Genomic DNA, 9,373 nt, shown 5'->3' on the forward strand with positions numbered 1-9,373 from the left:
TCCTGTCACTCTCCTCTGTTCCTCTCCTGTCACGCTGTCACTCTCCTCTGTCCCCCTCCTGTCACACTGTCACTCTCCTCTGTCCCCCTCCTGTCACGGTGTCACTCTCCTCTGTCCCCCTCCTGTCATGCTGTCACTCTCCTTTGTCCCCCTCCTGTCACGCTGTCACTCTCCTCTGTCCCCCTCCTATCACGGTATCACTCTCCTCTGTCCCCCTCCTGTCACGCTGTCACTCTCCTCTGTCCCCCTCCTGTCACGCTGTCACTCTCCTCTGTCCCCCTCCTATCACGGTATCACTCTCCTCTGTCCCCCTCCTGTCACGCTGTCACTCTCCTCTGTCCCCCTCCTATCACGGTGTCACTCTCCTCTGTCCCCCTCCTGTCACGCTGTCACTCTCCTCTGTCCCCCTCCTATCACGGTGTCACTCTCCTCTGTCCCCCTCCTGTCACTCTCCTCTGTTCCTCTCCTGTCACGCTGTCACTCTCCTCTGTCCCCCTCCTGTCACGCTGTCACTCTCCTCTGTCCCCCTCCTGTCACGCTGTCACTCTCCTCTGTCCCCCTCCTGTCATGCTGTCACTCTCCTTTGTCCCCCTCCTGTCACGCTGTCACTCTCCTCTGTCCCCCTCCTATCACGGTATCACTCTCCTCTGTCCCCCTCCTGTCACGCTGTCACTCTCCTCTGTCCCCCTCCTGTCATGCTGTCACTCTCCTCTGTCCCCCTCCTGTCACGCTGTCACTCTCCTCTGTCGCCCTCCTGTCACGGTGTCACTCTCCTCTGTCCCCCTCCTGTCATGCTGTCACTCTCCTTTGTCCCCCTCCTGTCACGCTGTCACTCTCCTCTGTCCCCCTCCTATCACGGTATCACTCTCCTCTGTCCACCTCCTGTCACGCTGTCACTCTCCTCTGTCCCCCTCCTGTCACGCTGTCACTCTCCTCTGTCCCCCTCCTATCACGGTATCACTCTCCTCTGTCCCCCTCCTGTCACGCTGTCACTCTCCTCTGTCCCCCTCCTATCACGGTGTCACTCTCCTCTGTCCCCCTCCTGTCACGCTGTCACTCTCCTCTGTCCCCCTCCTATCACGGTGTCACTCTCCTCTGTCCCCCTCCTGTCACTCTCCTCTGTTCCTCTCCTGTCACGCTGTCACTCTCCTCTGTCCCCCTCCTGTCACGCTGTCACTCTCCTCTGTCCCCCTCCTGTCACGCTGTCACTCTCCTCTGTCCCCCTCCTGTCATGCTGTCACTCTCCTTTGTCCCCCTCCTGTCACGCTGTCACTCTCCTCTGTCCCCCTCCTATCACGGTATCACTCTCCTCTGTCCCCCTCCTGTCACGCTGTCACTCTCCTCTGTCCCCCTCCTGTCATGCTGTCACTCTCCTCTGTCCCCCTCCTGTCACGCTGTCACTCTCCTCTGTCCCTCTCTCACTTTGCCCCCTCTGCCGCGCGCCAGCCATAAAAAAAACAAACAGAAACACTTACCAATCCGCGCGGCGCCGGGACCTTTCTCATGCAGCTGTCACTGATATGACAGCTGCGCGAGAGAGGAGGATGCTGGGTCCCAGCGCTGCGCGGATTGGTAAGTGTTTCTGTTGTTTGTTTGTTTTTTATGGCTGGCCCGCGGCACCCCTGAGACAGCTCCCAGGGGTGCCGCGTCTCACAGTTTGGGAACCGCCGAGCTAAGCTATCCCTCGCGGTCACAATACGGCACTCTAAACCAAGATCTTATATATTAAAACAGGATTCATATTGGCTCCTCTGTATTCCTTAATATCAAACAGTTAGGACAATGGTACTAGGCATAGACTGGGGACCACAGGTGAAGGACGACTGTTGTCCACCGCTGCACTACACACCACATTAAGCTGCATAATCAGATGATAGACACATTTTACAATATTATAATCATTGTATTTATTTTTGATTCCCATACCCAACAGTTAGGGGGGTATTCAATTGTTAGCGAGATCCCCGGAAAACGAGCGCTCGAAAAATATTAGCGTTAATCCGTATTAACGGTATTTACACGCATATTACCGTATTAACGCTAATATTTTTTGAGCGCTCGTTTTTCCGGGGATCTCGCTAACAATTGAATACCCCCATTAGAGTGTTAGCTATTCTATTATTATTAATATTATTATTAATTGTAGATAGACACGAATCTAGATACAGATGCATTTAGGTGTGGCACTTACACCCGCCTACTCCTGGAGAGGTGGGACAGGGGATGAGATTCTAGCTGTCATTTTGTAGAATGTACTAAATAAATGAAAGCTAGAATCTGATTGGTTGCTATAGGCAACATCTCCATTTTTCCAAACCTACAGTGTAGTAAACATAGCCCCAAGTCTGCATCTGCTCCGTTGCATGTTAACTGGATGGCTCTGTGGGTGCATTACCTACTCACATTCATACAGACTAATAGCTGGGTAATTTGTGTCGGCTGGATAAAGTGGAAGGAGCTTTCTATGGTAAAATCAATACGGCCAAATCAGACAGGTTCATGAGCGAACACGAATAGTGGTAATAAAGAGAAGAAAATAGATGCACATATTTGTAGGACCTGACAGAAATACGTAACCTTAAGACCCTCAGTCACCAGCTCTGTGTAATGAGATAAATCAGGTTAAGTGACCGACTAGTATAACACTAATACAGTGGTATTGTTCATTAGATGAGGTTGGGTGAGTCAGGAGTAGACGCTGGCTTTGATTGATTACTGGGCTTCCTGATTTGAGCACTGGAAATTCCAATACAGAAGTGGAAGTTGCTCAATCAATTTATAGGTTCACAGCAGATTCTTGAAAGGGTGGGGTGAGCCAGTAATAGAACTGCTGTTCTACTTGTATGTAAAATGCAGAATTCTCAGTTATACACATATGCAGATGTACAAAAAGCCACCCTTAGGGTGGTCCTAACTCTAAACAATAAGAGTCCCTATATTGGGTCATGCATTCATGTGTTTTTAAATAGAGGCATAACTTACCCAGAGGCCTGTTTGGTAACAGTAGCTGAATCATTGGGCTTCATTTAGAGTTGGATGCAATATGGGTAATGAGGAGTAAACATTTGGCTGCAAAAAAGAATATTTACTGGGTTATGTTGAGTCACAGGTATCTCAACACGCGTTCAATTGAAAACCAGTAACATTTGTACCAAGCGTACGTCAGGCATACAAGTTTGTATAATTGTGCTTAACTATAGTGTAGACATGCAGAATGCAGTGTTAGTAGTAACTATTAAAGTCATGTTTCCCTAATTGTAGACAATATAATAATAAAGTATCATATACACAACACAGAATAATGTCTGAACGGTTATTAATAAATGTGAAAGTCCCATTTTCCATATAAAAATTTACTATAAACACCTCGACATCTGTTGTTTACCCGATTAAAAATCCAATGTGCATCTTCTTATAACTGCCAGTGGCCCAAATGGAAATAACAAATGCGCTATCCAAATAGACAGAGGACACTTGATAAAATACAGTCAGGAAGCTAATGGCGCAATATGTCTGCACATTCCGGGGCTGAGATGGAGTTTGACGTACACCCATTTGCTTAGTGTAAAATAGAAAAATGTGTCTATGTCCATAAGCAGACCCGACGCTTGCGCTTCCTTACACTTGGAGAAATGTAACAGGGGAGGCGCACACATATACAATCCCCCCCCCCCCCCCCCAGAAAACACACCAAATACCTGCCCCACAGACCATTACATACTTGACTTTGCGCTTTTCTGATTAAAAAAAGAGAAAAAAAGATAATCCTTACCTCCTCCAGCGGTCCAGATGCAGTGATGTTTGATGCAGAACGCTGTCCAGACTCCACTGCAGACACAGGATTTCTAGTTTTCTAGAGGGGAGGTTACCAGGTGTTAGATTTTGGAACATAAAACTTGACACAATAAGCCTATAAATTATGCACTTGTTAAAGGCAATGAATGGCCCTAACATGTCCCTTCATCACACATATGTTCCTGCATCACACCACTGCACCCCCCTCTGCATCACTTGCAAACTATAGTGTAGAAATTCTACCCCATAGTTTGCAAGTCAAATATAGAGTATTAGGGTCCCAATAAAATAGTCATTTTCTCCACCATAGTTTGAAAATCAAATATAGAGCATGAGGGGGAAATGATATTCATTTTTCTCCCTGAAAAATGAATATTATTTGCCACCTCATGCTCTATATTTAATTTTCAAGCTATGGGGTACAAATTCTATCCCATAGTTTGCAAGTCAAATATAGAGCATAAGGTGCCAAAAAAAGTCATTTTACCCCCCCCCCCCCCCATTTTATTTTTTACCTCCCTACTTCCTAGGTTGGACTTTGGGCACCCTCTTTTTAGAAAATAAATAATTAGATTGTATTTACTCACTCTTTTTTTCTCCTGAAGTCTGGTCAGCAGACACAGGGGGGCTCTTCAACCCTCTTCTCTCTTCTCTTCTCTCTCTTCAATGGCTGCTCCTCGGCTTCTCTACACAGAGATGGGGGGGTGGAGCGGTGCATGCTGGGAGGGGAAGGGCGTCGGGAAATAACTTTACTCACAGTGTCACTGTCAGACAGTGTGAGATCAGGAGCAGGGACAGGCGAGCACATTGGACAGAGAGATCACATGACAGCCAGTGATCATGTGTGAGTGCGGTTGCCCGGGCGCATCCATCCGACGGACTCTACAAAGCAGCTGCCGCCACGCCGCCGCTGCACCTCTGCCCCCAAAATCTAGTCAGCGGCGCCCTGCAGGTCCCGGCGCCCTAGGCAACTGCCTAAAGTTGCCTAATGGAAGCGCCTGTATGCAGCTCTGCAGGAGCCTGAGGCTGGTGCAAACACACCGATGATGATAACAGTTGTCAGCACTAGCTAGCCGCTTCTGATTGGCTGGTTGTAGATTGACCTCTGACCCTGATAGGTGCTTTCTTCATGCATTATGTCCTACATTATATGATTTAGAGGGCGTATATTAGGTTTATTTTTTTTGGGGAGAAGGAAGATTATATCTGCTATATTATAAAGGGTTTTTTATTTAAATCAAACCTAATAGCAAATGTGTTTTTTGCTTCCTAAAATAATCATCTGGTGCACGCCTCCAAAGACCTGGCACATTTGCTACCAGTGGGGCCCGGAGCAGAGGTACGCCGGTCTTCATCCTAATAACGTCTCGATCTTTGCAGTGCTCAAGAATAAATATTTTTCCAACAAAAACATTCAGCCTCACCCTACCCATAAAGTAAAAAAAACGTCCCCAATGATAGACAGCCTGGTTCAGTATCTACTTAAGCAACCAACCAGTGAGGGGGGTCTCCATTTAAAGTGGCAGCCAGCACCAGGTTAGAAGAGGCTGGACCTGTCCCCCTATAACATGGAAAATATCAGCGTTTGGTCATAGTCACAACAAGTCCCAGCCTGGTCAGCTCGGACCTGGAGCCTCTGGGGAGGTGGACAAAACGAGGTGACCCAGAACAGGTCACTTAAAGAGGACAAAATCAAATGTTCATATTGTCCACTTAAAAATACTATGGTGACCACAGGCACCCTACACATCCGCTGCAGCCACAGAAGAATAGAGCGGAAACACAGATCCAGCAGCCATCCAGAATTATCACTCAGCATACTCATTAATCTGCCTGCAGTGTGCAGCTCACGTTACAATAATATATGTGCACAAACAATATTAATTAACACAGACATATTCCTTACTTATATAAATACTACTTTTTCTCGTTTGAAAACTAAGGGGGTATATTTATCAAAGGGTTGGGTAAGTTTTTTCAGATTAAAATGAAATTAATTAAACATTTAACCTGCGGGGTCCTGATATTGTCGCTTTAAATTAACATTTATCTAGGTCGCACTGTTAAGTGATGTCAAAGTCAACTGTCTTCGGAATTAGTTCCTGTCAGCGTGCTGGTGCCATCGGAAATGTGCAGCTTCGGTTTGTAGTTAAGTCTGTATTATATTCCAGTCGTTATTTTTTACAATCGCATTTTTTTCTATAGGGATCCTGCTTGTCGGGTTTGTGGTAATCGGAAAAATTATTACCGCTGTTACTAAACTGCCGGTTTGAAAAAGTGGAGATGTTGCCTATAGCAACCAATCAGAATCTAGCTGACATTTTGTAGAATGTACTAAATAAATGATAGCTAGAATTTGATTGGTTACTATAGGCAACATCTCCACTTTTTCAATCCCGCATTTTAGTAAATATACCCCTAGGTGTGCTTAAAAGGCCGATAAACCTAGGATACAAGTCGTTATTACTTACATGCTATTATTATTATTATTATTATTATTGTTTTATTTATTATCTTTAATTTATGAAGTGCTGACATATTACGCAGCACTATACATTGAGGGGATTATAGTACATCAAAGCACAAATTATTACATACAGTGACATGATACAATCTAAGAGGTGTGGGGAACACTTGATACATAAGGTAGCAGAGAAGAAGCTGTTAGTAACATGCACAGATTATATATGTAAATATTTCCATATCTTGACAGAATATTAGATATTTTGCATTGTATGAATACTTGAGTTTACTGAACAGGAAGTCAGCTGTGCATAGAATAATTTCTCCCTCCACAGTCAGAACTTTTTTTTAAAATATCTTCAGCTCCTGCATTCATGTTTAAAGGGAAGTGATGTACAACCTTCTAGTTCAATAGGGAGATGCGCTCTCTGAGGATTGGCTCCCTAATAGGACAATGCGTCCTTGCCTTCATCAAAGGATCTTTTCCATGGACAAACATCAAAATCAAAGGCTGCTACATTACCCCTGAATGTTCTTCTCACTTTTACCACCAGTGGCTGCAGGTTTCTTTAGTTGTGGCTTGTCTGGATCCTGGAATGTTGGGGGCCCTATTTGGGAAAAAAAATGGGTACATTTAGAAAATTACAGCCATCCCCGGCGTTAAATCAATAGCACCCATAATTAATAATTAGGCCTTCCTCCAGCCCCAACATTAAAATAATAGTATTCACATTTAATAAATAAACCTATTTCCCTTCCTACAAAATGACCTGATTTGTACTTCAGCAAAGAAGCACATTTCTAGGTGATATCCGAGAAATACCACTTAATAAAAACAGTGCCCCTATCCCTTTGCTCTCATGAGGCTAAACCCAGCATGTTTTAGGAGATAATGAGAAAGTATTTTGGAGTATCAAATGATGTTTACAATCTTCCCACCAAATACACTTTCATGTGTAGCAACAAACTCAAAATTAGGTCCATCTCAGGAGCAAAAGCAGGATTTGTAGAGGGGAGTTTCCACACCACGTGACAAGCATGCATGGAGGCGTGGCTATAATTTTAGACAGTGCTTGCCTGCTCTCCAACTCTTCCTATCCCCATAATATACATGGGCAATGCAGCGTGGACTACTGTTAGGTACACACAGCTCTCCCTTTACAAGCAGAGCTGTGTGAAGCGGGGGCAGGGTTCAGCCACCTCAATTATACAGTGCCCCAGGCTTGGAGGGGGGTTTCCAGACACTAGGAACCCCCCCCCCCCTCGGTTTGCCTATGCACCTTCCTGTTCCAGTGGGCAATTCTATCAACCAGGAACTTGCCCACTCTCCCGGAATGTTGCAGTATCCTCCTAAGCTTCTGAGGGACCAAGCCATCCTCCAGCGTACTGTCCACTTCCAAGTGACTTGAGCAGGATGGGGGCTCGAGGATGCAATTAGCTGCGAATCCCCCATTTTTTTTTGCATTTTGTAAATGATTTTTTTAGCGTTTGGAACAGAACAGAAAATGCAGCAATGCGGCGAGTTTAATACAAAACACGTCAATTTCTTTGTTTTCTCTTCAAACCAAGCAACACATCAGATTTACGCAGTCAGTTTCTCCGTATTAATTCGATCTTTCTGTCGATGCTTTCAGCCGCAGATACAATAGGGTGCTTGAAAAACTTTACGATTCCCTTCAACATATTCACTATTGTCATAAACCATCTGCTATTCTTTCCTGACATTAATATATTTAATGTGTACAATATTGCCGGAACACTTTCCTTAGACTTTAAGAACATATCGCTTTCAATGCATTCTTCTTCTGGCACGCCCTTAAAGTATTAAAATTTATGTGATCTAGGCACTTATTTCACATCTCATGGTACGCACCCCATGCAAAATTCATAGTTACCTCGTCTGGACGTATTGGTGACAGATGATGAGATTCTGACTCAAACTTTAATTCTATGATGTTACATTATTCATGCTGCTCAAGATGTTCTCTTTCCATCACAATAAATATGTGGCTTGATTTATTTGGGCAAATCCGGTACTTTATTGAGCTTGAATTCACAAAAGAGCATGTTCCTGTGTTTATGTACAGACGAGAGAAAAAAGTTTAAACAAAGAAATCACAGGAGAGTGACAAAAGTCAAAAGAAAATAAATCGACCGAGGAAAATAATAGGAAACTACCGCGCTCTAAAATAGATTGCAGGGTTCAATTTGTTTAGAATACAAATGAATAGTTAAATAATAATAGTTTAGATTAATAGCTACCTCTTCGTGCTGGGGTCATGGGTTTGTATGTTCTTCCCGTACTTTCCACCTAGCGCTCCGGTTTCCACCCAAACTCCTAAAACAAATTGGTAGGTTAAATGGTATTTTACAAAACTGACCAGTGTATGTGTGTATTAGGTATTAATGTCATTTTGTCGCTTACCATTAAACATTATCCAATGCGATTATTGTGGTTCCAACGCACACAGATATTTAATTTCAAAATATAGCAGGATTTACAGCAAGTCATCATAATGCATAAAAAACATTACAATAAAGTAGGAAAGTATAAAAAATTAATACATTACATTTTCGCTAGTGCTTTACCTGGGCCCAGGAGCATGTAGTCTGCAGTCAGGAAGATAGAGAACAAATGGCCCAGGGAACCTTGCTTATATGCAGCTTCAGTTTACAAAGAAACATTGATGATGTCACTATGTACACAGATAACACTTAGAGAGGTTTCCATTGGTCCAGGGTTAACGATGTTCCAGTTGTCTGCTGGTCATAGGTCAGTTCAAAGGATTCCTCTGATAAGGTGCGGCCAGCTCACTTCAACAGCTGAGCACATGTTGTGCCTAAGGGAACTGACCTAAACCAGTTTTTAACAACCTATTTGTATTCCAAACACAATATAATTTTGAGCATTAATCCTTTATCTTCCATAACTATAGTAGCCGAGAGTAGCGGATTCCTCATGGTAATGTGCAGATCAAAATGACACTAAACATGATACATTGGCTATATCCTGAGCCTTAGATACCTTTAATATATCATCATTTATGTGTAAATAATCTGTAATACATTTTACTAATAAATAAATGTGGATTGGAACCTTAATAAATGTATATTA

At 43.7% G+C, this 9,373-nt stretch overlaps 1 long non-coding RNA gene across 1 annotated transcript; it reads right to left on the reverse strand.

Moving 5' to 3' along the window:
* Positions 1-2,982: 2,982 nt before the first annotated feature.
* On the reverse strand, positions 2,983-4,491 carry LOC142157893 (uncharacterized). Its single transcript, XR_012692680.1, has 3 exons — positions 4,383-4,491; positions 3,773-3,853; positions 2,983-3,069 (listed from the first exon to the last, which is right to left on the reverse strand). It is a non-coding gene; the product is annotated as an uncharacterized LOC142157893 (long non-coding RNA).
* Positions 4,492-9,373: the final 4,882 nt, after the last annotated feature.

Source organism: Mixophyes fleayi, chromosome 5 (assembly GCF_038048845.1).
Source record: "Mixophyes fleayi isolate aMixFle1 chromosome 5, aMixFle1.hap1, whole genome shotgun sequence".
NCBI lineage: Eukaryota > Metazoa > Chordata > Amphibia > Anura > Limnodynastidae > Mixophyes > Mixophyes fleayi.